The sequence below is a fragment of the Somniosus microcephalus genome, unplaced genomic scaffold, assembly GCF_052327205.1.
Source record: "Somniosus microcephalus isolate GS21.2 unplaced genomic scaffold, FLI_Smic_1.0 unresolved_chr8, whole genome shotgun sequence".
NCBI classification, from domain to species: Eukaryota; Metazoa; Chordata; class Chondrichthyes; order Squaliformes; family Somniosidae; genus Somniosus; species Somniosus microcephalus.
Genome location: NW_028225186.1, coordinates 32,291,375 through 32,315,199, shown reverse-complemented (window position 1 = coordinate 32,315,199; position 23,825 = coordinate 32,291,375). Strand labels below are relative to the sequence as shown.

The 23,825-nt window shown below is 47.0% G+C and overlaps 2 non-coding genes across 2 annotated transcripts; one reads left to right on the top strand and one right to left on the bottom strand.

The window, feature by feature from the left end:
• Positions 1-20,238: 20,238 nt before the first annotated feature.
• trnar-ucu (transfer RNA arginine (anticodon UCU)) lies at positions 20,239-20,332 on the bottom strand. The gene is made up of 2 exons: positions 20,296-20,332; positions 20,239-20,274 (listed from the first exon to the last, which is right to left on the bottom strand). It is a non-coding gene; the product is annotated as a tRNA-Arg (tRNA).
• A 2,707-nt stretch (positions 20,333-23,039) lies between these two features.
• trnas-cga (transfer RNA serine (anticodon CGA)) lies at positions 23,040-23,121 on the top strand. The gene has a single exon. It is a non-coding gene; the product is annotated as a tRNA-Ser (tRNA).
• The last annotated feature ends 704 nt before the right edge of the window (positions 23,122-23,825 follow it).

Sequence of the window (23,825 nt, the reverse complement as noted above, 5' to 3'; positions counted from 1 at the left end):
CTGGTACAGGCTGTCCACGATGTTGTCGATGATATATTTGCCCAGCTCAAAATCTCTGTGGTGGAGGCAGAGTTTGAAGCATTGAGGTCCTCTCGTTTCCAGGTTTGGCACCAACACTTGCAGAACCCAGTCTACGTCCTGAGAATTATAGGAGATAAATGCATCATACCTGTAGGACTGCTGACTCTCTCCTCTCCCTCTGTGGTCATTCAACCACGATCGGAAAATATAAAACCCATACTTGATGTGCCAGTACCCTTTGCTGTAGAATATAGGGATGAACATGAACAAGATCAAGACCGGCACAGTTATATGGAACATGATCTGCCCAATGTCCAATTAACAAACGCGAGTATCAAACTTGTACAAGTATTCGGTTGGCCAATCTGCACAGGTTTGGTTGTAAAAATAGATATGCTGCACCCTGGGGTTGGACAGGGACCAGTTTTGGAACCAACTGATGTCACAGGTGCAGGGGAACGGGTTCTTCCGTAGATCCAGGTAGGTCAGGGAGGGCAGGTGTTCCACAACCGTGCTATTGATGATCTGAATGGCGTTTTTCCCCCAAGAACAATGTCCTGAGGTTGGAAATGTTTCCAAAGACGTCAAGAGACATGGATTGGAGGCCGACATTTTCAAGGTTGAGTCTCTCTAGACTCTGGAGATTCTTGAAGATCCCTTGATTCAGACTGTGGATCCCATTGCAAGCATCGGGCATGGAGAGGATTCTCAAATTGATCAGGTCTTCAAATCCGTCTTTGGACAGTGACATTTTATTCTCTCCTATATACAGGTCTCTTAAAGAGATGAGGCCATTGAAAAACTTTGGAGGAATAATGATGATGCTGTAGGGTTGCTGGGCTTTTAGTTTGAGAATGTAGAGCTTTGTGAGGTTAACAAAGGGAGATGCTTCAATCGGGCCAGTGTTGAATCTGATCCGGTTACTGGCAAAGTCCAACACTCCTAATGATGGGTGGATGTCGAAGATCTCCCTGCTGATACAGGTTATACAGTTCCTATCGAGTTAAACTTGGTCAGGTTGTGTAATCCACAGAAAGACTGGCAGGTCAGGCTTCGAATTTTGTTCCCTCCCAGGTCCAATGTGTTCAGGTTATTGAGATTTGCAAACACCTTGCTGAAAACAATTGAGATCTTGTTGATTCTGAGATTGAGATTCCTGAGACTCCCAAGGTTGCTGAAGCTGTGTTCATAGAGTCATAGTGTTATACAGCACAGAATGAGGCCCTTCGGCCCATCGTGTCTGCGCCGTCCATCAATCCCTGTCCAGTCTAATCCCATTTTCCAGCATTTGGCCCATAGCCTTGTATGCAATGTCATTTCAAGTGCTCATCCAAATGCTTCTTGAATGTTGTGAGGGTTCCTGCCTCTACCACCCTTTCAGGCAGTGAGTTCCAGATTCCAACCACCCTCTGGGTGAAAAAGTTCCTCCTCAAATCCCCTCTAAACCTCCTGCCCCTTACCTTGAATCTATGCCCCCTTGTTATTGACCCCCCTACTAAGGGGAAAAGTTCCTCTTTATCTACCCTATCTATGCCCCTCATCATTTTGAACGCCTCAATCAGGTCCCCCCTCAGCCTTCTTTGCTCCAAGGAAAACAACCTCAGCCTGTTTAGTCTTTCTTCATAGCTGAGGCGCTCCATCCCAGGTAACATCCTGGTGAATCTTCTCTGCACCCTCTCCAAAGCAATCACATCCTTCCTATAGTGAGGCGACCAGAACTGCACACAGTACTCCAGCTGTGGCCTCACCAGCGTTTTGTACAGCTCCATCATAACCTCCCTGCTCTTCTATTCTATGCCTCGGCTGATGAAGGCAAGTATCCCATATGCCTTTTTAACCACCTTATCTACCTGTTCCGCTGCCTTCAGGGATCTATGTACATGTACACCAAGGTCCCTCGGATCCTCTGTACTTCCTAGGCCCTACCACTCATTGTGTATTCCCTTGCCTTATTTGTCCGTCCAAAATCCATCACCTCGCACTTTTCAGGGTTAAATTCCATTTGCCACTTTTCCGCCCATCTGACCAACCCGTTTATATCGTCCTGTAGCCTGAGGCTTTCCTCCTCGCAATTTACCACCCCACCAATTTTCGTGTCATCTGCGAACTTACTGATCATACCTTTTACATTCTCATCCAAATCATTTATGTAGATCACAAACAGCAAGGGACCAGCACCGATCCCTGAGGTACCCCACTGGACACAGGCTTCCAGTCAAAAAAGCAACCTTCGACCATCACCCTCTGCCTCCTGCCACTCAGCCAGTTTAGGATCCAACGCGCCAAGGCACGCTGGGTCCCATGGGCACTTACCTTCTTGACCAGTCTCCTATGCGGGACTTTGTCAAAAGCTTTACTGAAGTCCATGTAAACCACATCCACAGCATTTCCCTCATCCACACACCTAGTCAACCACTCGAAAAATTCAATCAGATTGGTCAGACATGATTTACCCTTGACAAAGCCATGCTGACTATGCCCGATTAATCCTTGCCTCTCCAAGTGGAGACTAATTTTGTCCCTCAGAATTTTTTGCAATAATTTCCCTACCACAGATGTTAGGCTCACTGGCCTGCAATTCCCTGGTTTATCCCTGCTACCCTTCTTGAATAATGGTACTACGTTAGCTGTTCTGCAGTCCTCTGGTACATCCCCTGTGGCCAGAGAGGTTCTGAAAATTTGTGTCAGAGCCCCTGCAATCTCCTCCTTTGCCTCACACAGCAGCCTGGGATACATCTCGCCCAGGCCTGGGGATTTATCTACTTATTGGCCTGCTAAAACCACTAGTACCTCCTCCCTCTCGATGCTAATATGTTCAAGTATGTCACTGTCCCCTTGCCCGATTACTATGTCTACATCGTCTTTCTCCATAGTGAACACAGATGCAAAAAAATCATTTAAAACCCCGCCTACATCATCTGGCTCTGCACACAGATTGCCACTTTGGTCCCTAATGGGCCCTACCTTTTCCCTGGTTATCCTCTTGCCCTTACTATACTTATAAAACATCTTAGGATTTTCCTTTATTTTGCTCGCCAGTGTTATTTCATGGCCCCTCCTCGCCCTCCAAATTTATTTTTTAAGTATGCCCCTGCACTTTTTATACTCCTCTAGGGATTCCTCCGTCTTTAGTCTTTTGTAACTGCCAAAAGCCCCCCTTTTTTTCCTAATGCATTTTTGTATATCCCTTGTCATCCAAGGTTCCCTTTGCTTGTTGGTCCCACCCTTGACCTTTACAGGAACATGTTGGCGTTGTACTCTCTCTATTTCCCTTCTGAAAGTCTCCCACTGCTTTGATGTGGATTTTCCTGTAAGTAGCTGCTCCCAGTCCACTTTGGCCAGATCCTGCCTTATCATATTAAATCGGCCTTCCCCCAATTTAGAACCCTTATTTCTGGGCCGTCTTTGTCTTTTTCCATGACCACCTTAAATCTCACCGAATTATGGTCACTGTCGCCAAAATGCTCTCCTACTGACACTTCCACCACTTGCCCAGCTACATTCCCTAGAATTAGGTCCAGTACCGCCCCCTCTCTTGTAGGACTTTCTACATGTTGGCTCAATAAGCTCTCCTGGATGCACTTTAAGAATTCTGCACACTCTAAGCCTTTCACACTCTGACTATCCCAATTAATATTGGGGAAGTTGAAATCCCCCACTATTATTACCCTATTATTTTTGCACTTCTCTGAGATTTGCCTACATATCTGTTCCTCTTTCTCCCTCTGACTGTTTGGGGGCCTATCGTGCACTCCCAGCAAAGTGCTTGCCCCCTTTTTGTTTTTAAGTTCTACCCATATGGCCTCATTAGAGGAACCCGCTAATATATCGTCCCTCCTTACAGCAGTAATTGACTCCTTAATTAATATTGCAACACCCCCTCCCCTTTTACACCCCCCTCTGTCTCGCCTGAAGATTCTATACCCCGGAATATTGAGCTGCCAGTCCTGACCCTCCCTCAACCATGTCTCCGTGATAGCAACAATATCGTACTCCCATGTGTTCAACAACAACTTCAGTTCATCCACCTTATTTGCAAGACTCCTTGCATTAAAATAAATGCCTCCCAGCCTTGCCATATTCCGTTTTGCCTTCACATATTTGCTCTGCCTTCCCAGCTGACTTGTTTTTTTATCTGTATTTGGCTGTAAATCACCCCCTACTATAGCTCCACTCTGTATCCCATCCCCCTGCCAAGTTAGTTAAACCCCCCCCCAGCAGTGCTAGCAAACCTCCCCGCAAGGATATTGGTCCCCCTCTGGTTCAGGTGTAATCCGTCCGACTTGTGCAAGTCCCACTTTTCCCAGAAGCAGACCCAGTGATCCAGGAAACTAAAGCCCTCACTCCTGCACCATCCCTTTAGCCACGCATTCATCTGTTCTATCTTCCTATTCCTATACTCACTAGCACGTGGCACCGGGAGTAATCCAGAGATTACAACCTTTGAGGTCCTGCTCTTTAATCTACCACCTAGCTCCCTAAATTCTTGCTGCAGGACCTCATCCCTCTTTTTACCTATGTCGTTGGTACCAATGTGGACCACGACCTCTGGCTGTTCACGCTCCCCCTCCAGAATGCCCTGCAGCCGCTCAGTGACATCCTTGACCCTGGCACCAGGGAGGCAACAAACCATCCTGGATTCACATCTACGGCCACAGAAACGCCTATCTGTTCCCCTTACTATAGAATCCCCTACCACAATTGCTCTCCCACTCTTTTTCCTCCCTTCCTGGGCAGCAGGAGCACCCCCAGTGCCAGGAAGTTGGCTGCTGTTGCCTTCCCCTGGTGAGTCATCCCCCTCAACAGTATCCAAATCGGTATACCTGTTTGAGAGGGGAATGGTCACAGGGGTTTCCTGCACTACCTGCCTGCTTCTATTGCTCCTCCTGTTGGTCACCCATTTCCTTTCTTCCTGTGCAGCCCTTACCTGCGGTGTGACCAACTCACTAAATGTGTTATCCATGGCACTCTCTGCATCGTGAATGCTCCACAACCCATCCAGCCACAGCTCCAGTGCCTCAATGCGGTCTTCTAGTAGCCGCAGCTGGATGCATTTCCGGCACGTGTGGTCATCAGGGGCACCGGCAGTGTCCCTGAATTCCCACATAGAGCAAGAGGAGCATAACACGGGGCTGGACTCTCCTGGCATGACTTACCCTTTAATTAATTTAAATTAATTCACTACCACCAGTTAAAGATACCTCTAAGGCGCTTGTATATTCTACCAACAGTCCCTGCTACACCAGAAAAGACCCTCGTAACTATAAACTACAGAGTTAAAGTTTAAGAAAGAGAAATACTCACCAACCAATCACTTACCTGCTCCATGGTGACGTCACATTCTGATTACTTTTTACCTCTCTCCCCGCTGCTGAGTTGGTGTGACTCGCAGCTCCCTGCTCCGAACTGGCCGGGCCTCGGTACTCCCGCCAGTTTTTATACCGGGCTCACCTCGCTGCTCCCTGCTCCGAACTGGTCGGGCCTCGGTACTCGCGCCAGTTTTTATACCGGGCTCACCTCGCTGTTCCCTGCTCCGAACTGGTCAGTTATGAGGTTGTAGTCGAGTCGGAGCTCCTGCAAGTTGGTGAGGTTAGAAAAGGCAGCCTTGTTGATAACAGCAATGTTGTTAATGTTCAGCTTTAGGGTCCGGAGATGGGGAGCATAAGAGAAGGCGTGACTATAAATGATGAAAATCCTGTTGTAGCAAAAGGTTAGGAGCGACAGCTTGGGAAACACCACGACTGCCTTCCCATCCTTGTAACAGGAAGGTAACTTGTTGACTCTGTTGTGCTCGATAATGAAAGAAACAACTTGCTTTCTTTTCGATGCAAATTCAAAGCAGGCCACAGATGTGAGGAGATTGTGTGATAAATCCCAGCTGGTGATGGGTGGGCACTGGGATAGGGAATGGGCAGGGAGGAATACGATCTGATTGTTCTGCAGGACCAGGCTCTTCATAGGCCTGAGATCCAGATAGTGGCACAGTTTGGACAGCTGACTCTGGTTGTGCAGCCTTAACGCAGAGTATTGAAAATTCTGTAGATCCAGGTTTGCAGATTTGAGAAACTCGGTTTTTTTTAAGGGGTTGTTCTTGATGATCAAACACGAGATGTTCCTCAGGTCAACTTTAGACAATTCCAAAGCATCGGACAGTTTGTTATTGGACAGATCCAACTTGAGAATGTTGCTGAGGAAGTTCCGTTGGCAGTCAAATATTGTGAGAGAGTTGTTAGAGAGGGAATGGTTTCGGAGGGAGGGCGGTGCGATGTTGTAGGGAGGCGAGTTGATTGTTGCCCAGATCCAGGAGCGTCAGATTACTGAGCCCAGAGAAAGCGCTCACCAGATGGGAGAAATTCTGGAGTTTATTGAAGCTTAAGACAAGTATTTGAAGATTGTCCAATGCAGCGAAGGCTTAGGGTTCAACTGTGACTTAGCGGTTGTGATGGAGCAGGAGTTGATCTAACTTTTCAAGTTCTTGGAAGCCCGAAGAGTTCAGACGAGAGATACTGTTGTAGGACAGGATAAGGGTCAGTAGGCTGGTGAGATTACTGAATGCACCACAGTAAACACTCTCAATCTGATTGTAATCCAGCCCCAGGCTGAGCAGCTTGGAGAGGGTGCTGAAGCTGTCCGCTTGCAGTTGGGTGAGCCAGTTGTGGGAGATGTTCAAGTGCACGGTGCTGGCTGGGAGGTCGGACACAGCACAAGAGACCTGTGTCAGGAAGCAGTGGACGCACTGAAAGGTAGCATTGTGGTTGGCATCCTGCATGCTGTTATTGAAACTGTACCCGGGGACTGTGGGCAACAACACATTGCAGGAGATGGCACAGAGAAGCAGCAGCCATTCAACGCTCAGTCTCAACATCACAGCCTCCTTCTTCCGTCCGAGGGTTCAGATGTTTTGCAGGACCTCACTCAAGAAAAATTCTGTGTGTGTGAGATGTTTTTTCTCTGTCGCTGCCAGAACATCCTGTAAAGTCAGAGATGGTTTACATTGTCAGTTTAGTAGAAATTAAGCAAATCAGTTAACCTGCTGCCATGGATACTCTGTTCTCCACTACTCTGAAAAGCCATTCCCATGTTTAATATCTGTGATATGCGGATGGCTCCTTTCTGTCCAGATATTACCAGCTTCCTGAAGACCCCTTACACCTCTGAACACCTCACGCTCTCGCATACCTCGCCCATTCCATCTTCACTTGCGGCTCTCCTAGGCCACGACTACTTTCTCATTAAGAGTTGCATCCTCTTTGTATTGAAGTGCCAAAGGCCTCAGACCCTGATGACTGTGTTCTCGAATACTGAGGGAAGACAGAGAGGAGATAACAGAGGCTTTGAGGACAATGCACCAAACATCCTGTGCACTGGTCCCCATATTACAAAAAAGATATAGAGGCACTGGAGAAGCTGCACAAAAGGTTTGAACAAGAACTGACAGTTTTCAACTATCAGGAAAGATTAAACAGGCTGGGGCTCTTTAGAAAAGAGACTGAGAGGTGGCCTGATAGAGGTCTTTAAAATTATGAAGGGATTCGATAGGGTAGACAGAGAGAAGATATTTCTAGTTGTGGGGGGAGACCAAAACTGGGGGCCATACATATGAGATAGTCACTAATTCATCCAATAGGGAATTCAGGAGAAAGTTCTTTACCCAGAGAGTGGTGAGAATGTGGAATATGCTGCCACAAGGAGTGATTGAGGCGAATGTCATTTGAGGGGAAGCTAGATAAGGACCTGAGGGAGAAAGGAATAGAAGGTTGTGGTGATAGTGTGAGATGAAGTAGGGTGGGAGGAGGCTCGTGTGGAGTATAAACGCTGGCGTGGACCGGTCGAGCCGAATGGCCTGTGTATGTGCTGTAAAATTCTATCTAAACCTTGGATATGGAAGTTGGGCCACATGCCTGCAGTTGCCAATATAACAACTCTCTTCAGAGTTAAAGGGATAAATCAGATAACTACAGACCAGTCGGCCTAACATTGGTGGTGGGTGAGCTCCCAGAGAAAGAAAAAAGAAAGACTTGCATTTCTACAGCGCCTTTCATGACCTCAGGACGTCCCAACGCTTTAGTGCCAATGAAGTGTAGTCACTGTTGTAATGTAGGAAATGTGGTAGCCAATTTGCGCACAGCAAGCTCCCACAAACAGCAGTGTGATAATGACCAGATAATCTGTTTTAGTTATGTTGATTAAGGGATAAGTATTGGCCCAGGACCCAGGGGAGATCTCTCCTGCTCCTCTTCGAAATAGTGCCATAGGATCTTTAACACCCACCTGAGAGGACAGACACGGCCTCGGTTTAACATCTCATCTGAAAGACGGCGCCTCCGACAGTGCATCACACTCTGTGTACTGCATTGGAGTGTCAGCCGGGATGTTTGTGCTCAAGTCACTGGAGTGGGGAGAGCGAGAGTAACTCAGGGCAAGGGTGCTTCCCACTGAGCCACGGCTGATGGGAGCAGGGACTGCAGGGAGGATGAGCAAACTGGCCACAGCACCGTGGAACGGGGGGCCATTCAAGAGGGGGGAGTAAATAGAAATGTTGTAGTGGTAGGAGATAGTATTATTATTAGATAGAGTTCTCTGCAGCCGAGAGCGAGAGTCCCAAAGGCTGTGTTGCCTACTCGGTGCCAGGGTTAAGGACATCTCCTCTGGGCTGGAAAGAAACTTGCAGTGGGAGGGGGTGGATCCAGTTGTCGTGGTCCATGTTGGTACAAACGAGGTAGATAGGACTAGGAAGCCGGTTCTGTTAAAGGAGTATGAGCAGCTAGGGATCAAATTAAAAAACAGAACCTCAAGGGTAATAATCTTTGGATTATTACCTGAGCCACGAGCGAATTTGGCTAGGACAAATAAAATTAGAGAGTTAAATGCGTGGCACAAAGGCTGGTGTGGGAGAAATGGGTTTTGCTTCCTGGGACACTGGCACCAGTATTGGGGCAGGAGGGAGCTGTTCTGTTGGAACGGGCTTCACTTGGCCAGTGCTGGGACTAGAGTCCTGGCGGATCATATAACTCGGGCTGCAGAGAGTGCTTTAAACTAACTAGTTGGGGGGAGGTTCCTAGAGAGCAAATAATAAAAATGACAACAGAGAAGGTCATAGACTTAGGTAACAGTGGGGAAATTAAAAACCAGAGCGTGTCAGGAAGGGGCAGAAGGTATGGATTAAAAGGTGAAGTAATAAAAAGGGCAAAAGCTGGAACTAAGTGTCACAAAACATATTTGAAAGTTCTCTATCTGAATGCACGTAGCATTCGTAAGAAAATAGACGAGTTAATGGCACAAATAACTGCATATGGGTATGATCTTGTGGCCATTACAGAAACATGGCTGCAGGGTGACAATACCTGGGAATTAAACATACCAGGTTATCTAACGATCAGGAAGGACAGGCAGGAAGGAAGGGGAGGTGGGGTGGCTATGTTAATAAAGGAAGGAACCACTGTAATACAGAGAAATGATATTGGGTCAAAAGATCAGGATAATGAAACAGTTTGGGTGGAGGTAAGGAATAATAACGGGAAAAAAACACTAGTGCGCGTACACTATAGGCCTCCGAACAGTTGCAACTTTGTTGGACGGAGTATCAATCGGGAAATAGTTGAGGCTTGTAATAAGGGAACATCTATAATTATGGGGGATTTTAACTATCATATTAATTGGACAAATCAATTTGGGCAGGACTGCCTTGAGGATGAGTTCATTGAGTGTATTAGGGATGGGTTTCTTGAGCAGTATGTCACTGAACCGACCAGGGGGCAAGCAACCTTAGATCTGGTCCTGTGTAACGAGACAGGATTAATTTAAAATGTCCTAGTAAAGGATCCCCTTGAAATGAGTGACCATAACATTGTTGAATTCCATATTCAATTAGAGGGTGAGAAGGTTGGATCTCAAACAAGCGTGCTGAGCTTGAATAAAGGAGACTATGAACGTATGAGAGCGGAATTGAGTAGAGTGGATTGGGAAAATAGATTAAAGGGTAAGACGATACATGATCAGTGGTGTACATTTAAGCAGTTATTTTACAACTTCCAAAAAATATATACTCCACTGAGAAGAAAAGGGTGTAAAAGAAAAGACAGCCATCCGTGTCTAAGTAAAGAAATTAAGGATAGTATTCGACTAAAAACAAGGGCATATAAGGTAGCCAAATCTAGTGGGAGTACAGAGTATTGGGAAAAATTTAAAAGACAGCAAAAAATAACAAAAAGATTGATTAAGAAAGGGAAGATAGATTATGAAAGTAAATTAGCAAAAAATATAAAAACAGATAGTAAGAGTTTTTATAGTTATATAAAAAGAAAAAGGGTGGCTAAAGTAAATGTTGGTCCCTTAGAGGATGAGACCGGGAAATTAATGGTGGGAAATATGGAGATGGCAAAAACACTGAATGAATATTTTGTATCAGTCTTTACAGTAGAGGACACTAAGAATATCCCAACACTGGACAAACAGGGTGCTATAGGTGAGGAGGAGCTAAACACGATCAAAATCACTGAGGAAGTGGTACTCGGTAAAATAATGGGACTCAAGGCAGATAAATTACCTGGACCTGATGGCTTACACTCTAGTGTCTTGAGGGAAGTGGCGGTAGGGATTGTGGATGCATTGGTAATAATTTTCCAAAACTCCCTGGACTCAGCAAAGGTCCCGGCAGACTGGAAAACTGCTAATGTAACACCCTTATTTAAAAAGTGCAGTAGACAGAAGGCTGGATACTATAGACCGGTTAGCCTAAAGTTTGTGGTAGGTAAAACGTTGGAGTCCATTATTAAGGAGACAGTAACAGGACATTTGGATAATCATAATTTAATAGGACAATTCAGCATGGTTTTATGAAGGGGAAGTCATGTTTGACAAATTTGCTGAAGTTCTTTGAGGAAGTAACATATAGGGTGGATAAAGGGGAACCAGTGGACGTAGTGTATTTAGACTTCCAAAAGGCATTTGACAAGGTGCCACACAAAAGATTATTGCTTAAGATAAAAAATCACGGGATTGCGGGTAATATTCTGGCATGGATAGAGGATTGGCTATCTAAAAGAAGGCAGAGAGTTGGGATAAATGGTTCATTCTCAGACTGGCAATCAGTAACTAGTGGTGTTCCGCAGGGGCAGTGCTGGGTCCCCAACACTTTACAATCTATATTAACGATTTGGAGGAGGGGACCGAGTGTAATATATCAAAGTTTGCAGATGATACTAAGATGGGAGGGAAAGTAGTGAGTGAGGAGGACATAATAAACCTGCAAGGGGACGTAGACAGGCTAAGTAAGTGGGCAGAGGTTTGGCAGATGGAATACAATACTGGAAAGTGTGAGGTTATGCACTTTGGCAGGAAAAATCGTAGAGCAATTTATTATCATAATGGCAAGAAACTGGAAAGTGCTGAAGTACAAAGGGATCTGGGGGTCCTGGTGTATGAAACTCAAAAGGTTAGTTTGCAGGTGCAGCAAGTGATTAAGAAGGCCAATGGAATGTTGGCTTTCATTGCTAGGGGGACAGAATATAAAAATAGGGAGGTATTGCTTCAGTTGTACAAGGTATTGGTGAGACCGCACCTGGAATACTGCACACAGTTTTGGTGTCCATACTTAAGAAAAGACATACTTGCTCTCGAGTCAGTACAAAGAAAGTTCACTCGGTTAATCCCGGGGATGAGGGGATGGATATATGAGGAGAGGATGAGTAGATTGGGACTCTACTCATTGGAGTTCAGAAGAATGAGAGGCGAACTTATTGAAACATATAAGATTGTGAAGGGGTTTGATCGGGTGGATGCGGGCAGGATGTTCCCGATGATGGGTGAAACTAGAACTAGGGGGCATAGTCTTAGAATAAGGGGCTGCTCTTTCAAAACTGAGATGAGGAGGAACTACTTCACTCAGAGGGTGGTAGGTCCATGGAATATGCTGCCCCAAAAAGCTGTAGAAGCTACATCATTACATAAATTTAAAACAGAAATAGACAGTTTCCTAGAAGTAAAGGGAATTAAGGGTTACGGGGAGCGGGCAGGAATTTGGACATGAGTCTAGGTTCGGATCGGACATGGCCCTGTGAGTAGCGGAGCAGGCCCAGGGGCTGTGTAGCCTGATCCTGCTCCTATTTTGTGTGTCTAATTCTGTTAGATTCAGGAGATGGTTCTGTGATAGTAGATTGGCGGCTAGGATCAGATCAGCCATGATCTTATTGAATGGCGGAGCAGGCTCGAGGGGCCGCTTGGCCTACTCCTGCTCCTATTTCTTATGTTCGTATGGTCTTATAGGGTCTGATGAAAGGGAGGAACTGAAAGAAATCAGTATTTGTAGGGAAATGGTGTTAGGGGAATTGACGGGATTGAAGGCCGATAAATCCCCAGGGGCTGATAATCTACATCCTAGGGTACTTAAGGAAGAGGCCCTAGAAATAGTAGATGCATTGCTGATCATCTTCCAACATTCGATGGAATCTGGAACAGTACCCACAGCTTGGAGGGCAGCTAATGTTACCCCACTATTCAAAACAGGTGGTAGAGAGAAAAATGGGAATTACAGACCGGTAAACCTGACATCGGTAGTGGGGAAAATGCTGGAGTCCATTATAAAAGATGTCATAGCAGAGCACTTGGAAAACAGTGACAGGATCGGACAAAGTCAACATGGATTTACAAAAGGTAAATCGTGCTTGACTAATCTACTGGAATTTTTTGAGGATGTAACTGGTAAAATAGATAATGGAGAACCAGTGGATGTGGTGTATTTGGACTTTCAAAAGGCTTTCGATAAGGTCCCGCATAAGAGATTAGCGTGTAATGTTAAGGCACATGGGATTGGGGGCAAGGTATTGACTTGGATAGAGAACTGGTTGGCAGACAGTTGACAAAGAGTTGGAATAAATGGGTCTTTTTCCGAGCGGCAGGCAGTGACTAGTGGGGCACTGCATGGATCGGTACTTGGACCCCAGCTATTCACAATATATAATAATGATCTAGACAAGGGAACTAGATGTAATATCTCCAAGTTTGCAGATGACACAAAGCTGGGTGGGCGTGTGTGCTGTGAGGAGGATGCCGAGAAACTCCAGTATGATTTGGACAGGTTGGGTGATTGGGCAAAAGCATGGCAGATGCAATATAACGTGGATAAATGCGAGGTTATCCACTTTGGTGTCAAAAACAGAAAGGCAGATTATTATCTGAATAGCAATAGATTGGGAGAAGGGGAAGTGCAATGAGACCTGGGTGTCCTTGTACAGCAGTCGCTGAAGGTAAGCATGCAGGTGCAGCAGGCAGTTATGAAGGCAAATGGTATGTTGGCCTTCGTAGCGAGAGGGTTTGAGTACAGGAACATGGATGTCTAGCTGCAGTTGTACAGGGCCTTGGTGAGACCACATCATGAGTATTGTGTGCAGTTTTGGTCGCCTTATCTGAGGAAGGATGTTCTTGCCATGGAAGGAGTTCAGCGAAGATTCACCAGGCTGATACCTGGGATGGTAGGAATGACGTATGAGGAGAGATTGGGTCGATTGGGCTTATACTCGCTGGAGTTTAGCAGAATGAGAGGGGATCTCATTGAAACTTATAAAATTCTGACAGGACTGGACAGACCAGATGCAGGAAGGATGTTCTCGATGGCCGGGGAGTCCAGAACCAGGGGTCACAGTCTAAGGATAAGGGGTAAGCCATTTAGGACTGAGATGAGGAGGAATTTCTTCACCCAGAGAGTGGTGAACCTGTGGAATTCTCTACCACAGAAGGCAGTAGAGGCCAGTTCATTAAATATATTCAAGAAGGAGTTGGATATATTTCTTAAGGCTAAAGGGATCAAGGGGTATGGGGAGAAAACAGGGACTGGTACTGAATTTGGATGATCAGCCATGATCGCATTGAATGGCGGAGCATGCTCGAGGGGCCGATTGGCCTACTCCTGCTCCTATCTTCTATGTTTCTATGTTTCTATGTCCTTATATGGGATAAAATTAATACTCAACTAGAAACCGTTCTAGAAACCAGGAAGCTGGTTAAAAGGCAGAAGCAGAGTGCGGTAGTTATTGAGTGTTTTTTTGACTGGACGATGTGAAGAGTTGGCCCCCCTGCATCACTGCTGCGACCGTTGCCCTTCTTGCCATTTCAACAATCTGGACTTGGGTACAGGAGGCAGACGTATCGACATTTGCTGCTAACACGAAAAACAGGGAGCCTGGGTAGCTGTGAAGGGACCGTCAGTGAACATTTAGAGAAGAATATGGAGAGGAAATGTACACCAAATGGTGTGTTAAAAGCTGCCGAGGAGTCTCCAACAATAGATATTTACAGAGCAGAGGAGACCATTCGGCCCACTGTGTTAATTCTTGGTCTTTGCCACAGCAATACTAAACTAAACCCACTGACCCACTATCTCCCCATAGACCTGTATCAATCGCAAACTAATCCCACTGCCTCACTCTCTCCCCAAAGCCCTGTAACAATCCCAAACTAATCCCACTGTCCCGCTCTCTCCCCAAAGCCCTGTAACAATCCCAAACTAATCCCACTGACCTGCTATCTCCCCATAGCCCTGTATCAATCCCCAAACTAATCCCATTGCCCCGCTCACACCCCATAGACCTGTATCCATCCCAAACTAATCCCACTGCCCCGCTCTCTCCCCAAAGCCCTGTAACAATCCCAAACTAATCCCACTGACCCGCTATCTCCCCATAGCCCTGTATCAATCCCCAAACTAATCCCACTGCCCCACACACACCCCATAGACCTGTATCAATCACAAACTAATCCCACTGCCCCGCTCTCACCCCACAGCCCTGAATCAATCCCACACTAATCCCACTGCCCCGCTCAAACCCCATAGACCTGTATCAATCACAAACTAATCCCACTGCCCCGCTCTCACCCCATAGCCCTGAATCAATCCCAAACTAATCCCACTGCCCCGCTCACACCCCATAGACCTGTATCAATCACAAACTAATCCCACTGCCCCGCTCTCACCCCATAGCCGTGAATCAATCCCAAACTAATCACGCTGCCCCACTCACACCCAATAGACCTGTATCAATCCCAAATAAATCCCAGTGCCCCACTCTCTCCCCATAGCCCTGCGCCGGCACTTTGAAAGAGCTCTGCAATTAATTTCATTCACCTGCCCTTTCCCCATAGCCCTGTAATGTTTTTCCTTCAAGTATTTATTCAACTACCTTTTGAAAGTCACTATTGAATCTGCATCCACCGCCCTTTCAGGCAGCGCATTCCAGATCACAACAACTTGCTGCTTAAAAAAAATGTTTCCTCAAGTCACCTCTGGTTCTTTTGCCAATCACCATAAATCTGCGTCCTCTGGTTACCGAAACTTCTGCCAGTGGAAACACTTTCTTCTTATTTATGCTATCAAAACTATTCATAATTTTGAACATCTTTATCAAATCTCCTCTTAACCCTCTCTGCTCTAAGGAGAACAATCCCAGCTTCTCCAGTCTCTCCACATAATTGAATTCCCTCATCCCTGGTACCATTCTGGTAAATCTCCTCTGCACCCTCTCGAAGACCTTGACACCCTGTGTTGACTTTAACAACATAGCACTGATTTGACATGTTCCTGTGAATGATCATTGATCATTAAGAGATTGTAAATCTCACCTGCTGGGGTTTGCCGATGTTGAGCTGAGACTGTAAGTGCAATGGTTTTGAAATGACAATCAGAGGGGATGTGGTTTAGACATCACATGAATGAAATGACAGTTTCATCTTAAAAAGGAGAAGTGTAAGTGAAGGCAGTCCACGAGGAGGCTGGATTGGCTCGTGTGTGTCATGGGCTGTGGTAACCCACTGTCCAAACTGCCTACTGTGGGCAGCAGCAGCTGTAACAGCTGGGAGCCCCTTTCTTTATCTTTACAACTTCCCTTCTCCACCTCTCCCCTCCTGCTAAAACCCATCACAACTGGTCCTCTGCTCAGCCATTGCCCACAGCCAGCAGGGCGAGTGGACAGGAAGCCAGGCTCATTCACCCTCTCCCTAACACAGGGCCACAGACACCAATTGTAACCGCTGCCCAGGCTCAGGTCAGCTCCCTCAGCACAGGCCGGGGATGAAGCCTGGGCCTTTCCAAATGCAAGGAAGCAAGAAACAAATACTGGCCAGGAAAGTCTCAGCGAGTTCGAGTAATCTGTGCGTTTGTTTGATTGAAACAAAAACAGCTTCGAACACGAGGATGCTTCACACAGGTGGAGAAATTCAGTTCACTTTTTCGACACAATTCAAAGCAGCAGAAGCAATGAACATGCTGAAACCGGCAAATATGAACACATATATCACTAAGCAACAATAGAATAAGGAGCATATGGCACAGAAAAGGAAGAAATGAAAGAAAGACTTTGGGTTTTATACACGGGCACTGTGTTTCTTTCTGCGCCGGGACAGCAGAGGGCACAATCGGAACATCAGCCACATCAGTGCCTGAAACATGGTTCAATTGGAACAGGAGGAGGCCATTCAGCCCCTTGAGCCTGTCGAACAGGAACAGGAGGAGGCCATTCAGCCCCTCGAGCCCGTCAAACCGGAACAGGAGGAGGCCATTCAGCCCCTTGAGCCTGTCGAACAGGAACAGGAGGAGGCCATTCAGCCCCTCGAGCCTGTCAAACCGGAACAGGAGGAGGCCATTCAGTCCCTCGAGCCTGTCAAACCGGAACAGGAGGAGGCCATTCAGCCCATCGAGCCTGTCAAACAGGAAGAGGCCATTCAGCCCCTTGAGACTGTCAAACATGAACAGGAGGAGGCCATTCAGTCCCTCGAGCCCGTTACACTGGAACAGGAGGCCATTCAGCCCCTCGAGCCTGTTACACAGGAGGAGGCCATTCAGCCCCTCGAGCATGTTACACAGGAACAGGAGGAGGCCATTCAGCCCCTCGAGCATGTTGCACAGGAACAGGAGGAGGCCATTCAGCTTCTCAAGCCTGTTACACTGGAACAGGAGGCCTTTCAGCCCCTCGAGCCTGTTACAATGGAACAGGAGGACATTCAGCCCCTCAAGCCTGTTACACAGGAACAGGTGGAGGCCATTCATTCCCTTGATCCAGTTACAGCTAATTTATTTATTAATGTTTCATGTGATGTGTTTGCTCTGAAATAAATTGTTAAAGATTTTAACCTGCATTGGCCGGGAATCGAACCCGGGTCTCCCCGCGTGGCAGGCGAGAATTCTACCCCTGAACCACCAATGCTCATAGTGACAATAAAACCCATTTTCCAGTAGCTACAATTTATTTTTGACTTTTGTTAATAGAAGCGAGGGCACTGCGGTAAAATAAAAAGCGAAATGCAGCAGATGCTGGATCTGAAATTGTTCATTAAATGTTGGAAACACTCCACAGGTCAGGGAACATCTGTGGACAGAAAAACACAGGGTTAACCTTTCAGGTCCATGAGCTCTCGGTAGAACTAAGATTTTGCAGCTTTGTAGGTCCCGTGTGAGTTTCCTTCCAAACTTTTTAAACTTTTAAACTGCTCAAAAATTACAAAATTAAGAAACTAACATTCCCTCGAAAAATAAATGGCCATACAGGTATCGAACCCGCGACCTTGGCGTTATTAGCACCATGCTCTAACCAACTGAGCTAACCGGCCCATGTGTAAGGTTTATCTATAGTACCGTCCCTGTTTCTGGTCTTTGCCAGCTAAGTCACTTTGTCTTTGAAGGCTGTAAAAGAAGGACTTGCATTTCTACAGGGCTTTCACGACCTCAGGACATCCTAAAGTGCTTTACAGCCAATGAATACTTTTTGAACTGTTTTGCATCTGTGACAGGTAGATTGGTCAGGAGGAGGTCAAGTAGGTTTTCCCCTCGTGTTGGTTCCCTCACCACCTGCCGCAGGCCCAGACTGGCAGCCATATACTTCAGGACTCGAACAACTCGGTCAGTAATGCTGCTACCGAGCCACTCTTGGTGATGGGCATTGAGGCCCCCCACCCAGAGTACATTCTGTGCCCTTGCTGCCTTCAGTGCTTCTTCCAAGTGGTGTTCAAAATGGAGGAGTACTGATTCATCAGCTGAGGGAGGGTGGTAGGTGGTAATCAGCAGGAGGTTTCCTTGCCCATGATGTTCCTGTGTAACAGGCTTGAGAGGCTGAATGGCTTCCTCCTTATCCTGCATAACAGGCTTAACAGGCTGAATAGCCTCCTCCTGTTCCTGCATAAAAGGCTCGAGGGGCTGACTGGCCTCCTCCTGTTCCTGCATAACAGGCTCGAGGGGCTGAATGGCCTCCTCCTGTTCCAGTGATACAGACTCGAGGGGCTGATTGGCCTCCTCCAGTTCCTGTATAACAGGCTTGTGGGGCTGAATGGCCTCTTCCTATTTATGTGTAACAGACTCGAGGGGCTGAATGGCCTCCTCCTGTTCCTGTGTAACAGGCTTGAGGGGCTGAATGGCTTCCTCCTTTTCCAGCATAACAGGCTTAACAGGCTGAATAGCCTCCTCCTGTTCCTGCATAACAGGCTCGAGGGGCTGTTTGGCCTCCTCCTGTTCGTGTATGATAGGCTCGATGAGCTGAATGGACTCTTCCTATTTATGTGTAACAGACTCAAGGGGCTGAATGACCTCCTCCTGTTCCTGTGTAACAGGCTTGAGGGGCTGAATGGCTTCCTCCTTTTCCTGCATAACAGGCTTAACAGGCTGAATAGCCTCCTCCTGTTCCTGCATAACAGGCTCGAGGGGCTGAATGGCCTCCTCCTGTTCCTGTATGATAGGCTCGATGGGCTGAATGGCCTCTTCCTATTTATGTGCAACAGACTCAAGGGGCTGAATGGCCTCCTCCTGTTCCTGTGCAACAGGCTTGAGGGGCTGAATGGCTTCCTCCTTTTCCTGCATAACAGGCTTAACAGGCTGAATAGCCTCCTCCTGTTCCTGCATAACAGGCTCGAGGGGCTGAATGGCCTCCTCCTGTTCCAGTGATACAGGCTTGAGGGGCTGAATGGCTTCCTCCTTTTCCTGCATAACAGGCTTAACAGGCTGAATAGCCTCCTCCTGTTCCTGCATAACAGGCTCGAGGGGCTGAATGGCCTCCTCCTGTTCCTGTATGATAGGCTCGATGGGCTGAATGGCCTCTTCCTGTTTATGTGTAACATACCGAAGAGCTGATTGGCCTCCTTCTGTTCCTTTATAACAGACTCGAAGGGCTGAATGGCCTCCTCCTGTTCCTGTATAACAGACTCAAGGGGCTGAATGGCCTCCTCCTGTTCCTGTGTAACAGGCTCAAGGGGCTGAATGGCATCCTCCTGTGCATGTATAACAGGCTCGAGGGGCTGAATGGCCTCCTCCTGTTCATGTATAACGGGCTTGAGGGGCTGAATGGCCTCCTCCTATTCCTGTGTAACCGGCTCGAGGGGCTGAATGGCCTCCTCCTGTTCCTGTCTAACAGGCTTGAGGGGCTGAATGGCTTCCTCCTTTTCCTGTATAACACGCTCGACAGGCTGAATAGCCTCCTCCTGTTCCTGTATAACAGGCTCGTGTGTCTGAATTGTCTCCTCTTGTTCCTGTGTAACAGGCTTGAGGGGCTGAATGGCCTCCTCCTGTTACTGTGTAACAGGCTTGAGGGGCTGAATGGCCTCCTCCTGTTCCCGTATAACAGACTCGTGTGTCTGAATGTCCTCCTCCTGTTCATGTGTGGCAGGTTTGAGGGGCTGAATGGCCTCCTGCTGTTCCTGTGAAACAGACTCGTGGGTCTGAATTGCCTCCTCCTGTTCCTTTATAACAGACTCGTTGGTCTGAATTGCCTTCTCCTGTTCCTTTATAACTGGATCATGGGTCTGATTTGCCTCCTCTTCATCCTATGCAACAGGTTCGAGGGGCTGAATGGAGTTCTACTGTTCTTGTACAGATCTTGTATCGCTGAACGGCTTCCTCCTGTCCAATGCAACAGGCTCGAGGCGTTAAAGGCCTCCTCTTGTCCCTGTGTAACAGGTTCGAGGGGCTGAATGGCCTCCTCCTGTTCCTGTATAACAGGCTAAAGGGGCTGAATGGCCTCCTCCTGTTCCTGTGTAAAAGGGTCATGGGACTGAATGGTCTCCTCCTGTTCACTATGTAAAACGGCCATGGGACTGAATGGCCTCCTCCTGCTCCTGTGTAACTGACTCAGGGGTTGAGAGTACTCAGAGGGAAAGTGTCGGGGCGGTAGTTTCCCTTCTCTGAATTACCGATTTACTGCAAAATGTACCGTCAGTGGAGGAACCACCGAACCCTGACACAAAATCCGACTCTGATGGGACTCGAACCCACAACCTTTGAATGCCTTAATCTGTCATAACAACTAGAAGTCCAATGCGCTATCCATTGCGCCACAGAACCAATTACGTAAAGTTTTATTACAAAAGCAAAATAGTGTTGATGCTGGAAATCTTAAATATAAACAGATGAAATGCTGGAAACACTCTGCAGGTCAGGCAGCATTCCATGTCTGTTTAAAAGGGGTCTACTTTCAGTCCCGGATCATTCTGTGTCTGTTTAATAGGGACATGCTGTCAGTCCCGGATCATTCTGTGTCTGTTTAAAAGGGACATGCTGTCAGTCCCGGTTTATTCTGTGTCTGTTTAAAAGGGACATGCTGTCAGTCCCGGATCATTCTGTGTCTGTTTAAAAGGGACATGCTGTCAGTCCCGGTTTATTCTGTGTCTGTTTAAAAGGGACATGCTGTCAGTCCCGGATTATTCTGTGTCTGTTTAAAAGGGGTGTGCTGTCAGTCCCGGTTCATTCTGTGTCTGTTTAAAAGGGACATGCTTTCAGTCCCGGATTATTCTGTGTCTGTTTAAAAGGGATGTACTGTCAGCCCCGGATCAGTCTGTGTCTGTTTAAAAGGGATGTGCTGTCAGTCCCGGAGTATTCTGTGTCTGTTTAAAAGGGATGTACTGTCAGTCCAGGATCACTCTGTGTCTGTTTAAAAGGGATGTGCTGTCAGTCCCGGGTCATTCTGAGTCTGTTTAAAAGGGATGTGCTGTCAGTCCCGGATCATTCTGTGTCTGTTTAAAAGGGATGTGCTGTCAGTCCCTGGTCATTCTGTATCTGTTTAAAAGGGATGTGCTGTCAGTCCCTGGTCATTCTGGGTCTGTTTAAAAGGGATGTGCTGTCAGTCCCGGATCATTCTGTGTCTGTTTAAAAGGGATGTGCTGTAAGTCCCTGGTCATTCTGTGTCTGTTTAAAAGGGATGTGCTGTCAGTCCCGGATCATTCTGTGTCTGTTTAAAAGGGATGTGCTGTCAGTCCCGGATCATTCTGTGTCTGTTTAAAAGGGATGTGCTGTAGGTCCCTGGTCATTCTGTGTCTGTTTAAAAGGGATGTGCTGTCAGTCCCGGATCATTCTGTGTCTGATTAAAACGGGTGTTACATAATATTATAGAGTCTGCCCCACAGAAACAGTCCATTTGCACGAACTGGTCTCCACACGAGGCTCCTCCTTCTCTATTTCTCCTCACCCCCCAAATAAAACTAGAATCAGTAATGGTAACCATGAAACTATCGGATTGTCGTAAAAATCCATCTGGTTCACTAATGTCTTTCAGGGAAAGAAATCTGCCGTCCTTACCTGGTCTGGCCTTTGTGTGACTCCAGTCCCATAGCAATGTGGTTGATTCTTAACTGCCCTCTGAAATGGCCTAGCAAGCCACTCAGTTGTAACAAACCGCTATGAAACAAAATAATAAAAATGAAGCTGGACGGACCACCAGGCCTGATCCATATCAGCCTCCTCCTGAGGTCCCCACCATCACAGGAGCCAGTCTTCAGCCAATTCGATTCACTCCACGTGATATCAAGAAAAGGCTGAGCACACTCGATACAGCAATGGCTCTGGGCCCTGACAAAACCCCGGCTATCATTCTGAAGACTTGTGCTCCAGCCAAGCTGTTCTAGTACAGCTACAACACTGGCATCTATCCAACAATGTGGAAGACTGCCCAGGTATGTCCTGTCCACAAAAAGCAGGACAAATCCAATACAGCCAATTACCACCCCATCAGTCTACTCTCTACTCTCAATCATCAGCAAAGTGATGGAAGGTTTCATCCACAGTGCTGTAAAGTGGCACTTACTGACCAATAACCTGCTCATTGATGCCCGGCTTGGGTTCTGCCAAGAGCACTCGGCTCCCGACTTCATTAAAACCTTGGTCCAACATGAACAAAGGAGCTGACCACCAACATCCTGGGGGTTACCATTGAACATAAATACTGTGACAACAAGAGAAGGTCAGAGGCTAGGCATTCTGCGTCGGGTGTCTCACCTCCTGACTCCCCAAAGCCTTTCTACCATCTACAAGGCACAAGTAAGGAGTGTGATGGAATACTCTCCACTTGCCTGGATGAGTGCAGCTCCAGCAACACTCAAGAAGTTCGACACCATCTAGGACAATGCAGCCTGCTTGATTGGCACCCCATCCGCCACCTTAACCATTCACTCCCTCCACCACCGGCGCACCGTGGCTGCAGTGCATACCATCTACAAGATGCACTGCAGCAACTCACCAAGGCTTCTTCAGCAGCACCTGCCAAACACGCAACCTCTTCCACCTAGAAGGACAAGCGCAGCAGGCGCATGGGAACAGCCCCACCTCCAAGTTCCCCTCCAAGTCACACACCATTCTGACTTAGAAGTATATTGCCGATCCTTCATCGTCGCTGGGTCAAAATCCTGGAACTCCCTCCCTAACAGCACTGTGGGAGTACCTTCACCACACGGACTGCAGCGGTTCAAGAAGGCGGCTCACCACCACCTTCTCAAGGGGCAATTAGGGAAGGGCATTTAATGCTGGCCTTGCCAGAGCACCCACATCCCATAATCGAATTTAAAAAACCCTATCAGCATATCCTTCTATTCCTTTCTCCCTTCCTCTCAAATGCATCTGCAGTATTCGCCTCAACTACTGCATTCTCAGCGCTCTTTGGCCAAATAAGTTAATCCTGAATTCCCTGCTGGATTTATCGGTGAGTATTTATGACCTTTCTTCTCTGAGCTAGTTCCTGACTCACTCACAGTAGGAAGCATTTTCGCATTGCTAATGTGCAGCTGTGATGGCCGAGTGGTTAAGGCGTTGGAATCGAAATCCAATGGGGTTTCCCCGCGCAGGTTCGAACCCTGCTCGCAGCGACTTTGATGCAAATTCTTTATTTTATTTCATCGGCTCCCTGTGGCGATCACTGGCCCAGAAATTGATCAGAATTACCTCCACTGCACTTTATTACACTGATTAACCCAAAGTTCCAATTGAAACACGAATAAATTATCGGCATCAATTAGATATTGTGGATTTGTTGGGAACTAGTGAGCAATACACACACAAAGCAGCATCAAAAATACTAATTAATAAAGAGCCCTGCAGTGTTTGGTAGGGAATCACCTTCAGCTAGTAAGTGGGAACACGGTTTGGTTTTATAAAACTGAACACGAATTAAAAAGTGTGTAAAAAGACCGTGGCAGGACTCGAACCTGCAATATTCTGATAACCTCAAAATTAATATCGAAGTCTGACGCCTTATCCATTAGGCCACACGAACAGTAGGAGTAATTGGTAGATCAGCGCCATCTGTGGACAGAAAGACACAAGGTCAACCTTCCAGTTCCTTGAGTTCTCGGCAGAACTAAGGTTTTGTAACTTTGCTTCAAAGTATTCCAGCTCCAATCTTTTCAGCAAATAGCAAAATTAAGAAACTACCCACACCATCAAAAAGTAAATGGCCCATACAGGGATCGAACCCGCGACCTTGGCGTTATTAGCACCACGCTGTAGCCTACTGAGCTAACCAGCCTGCCTTAACTCCTTTTGCTGTTAAATTCAATTTATGTTGATTTTT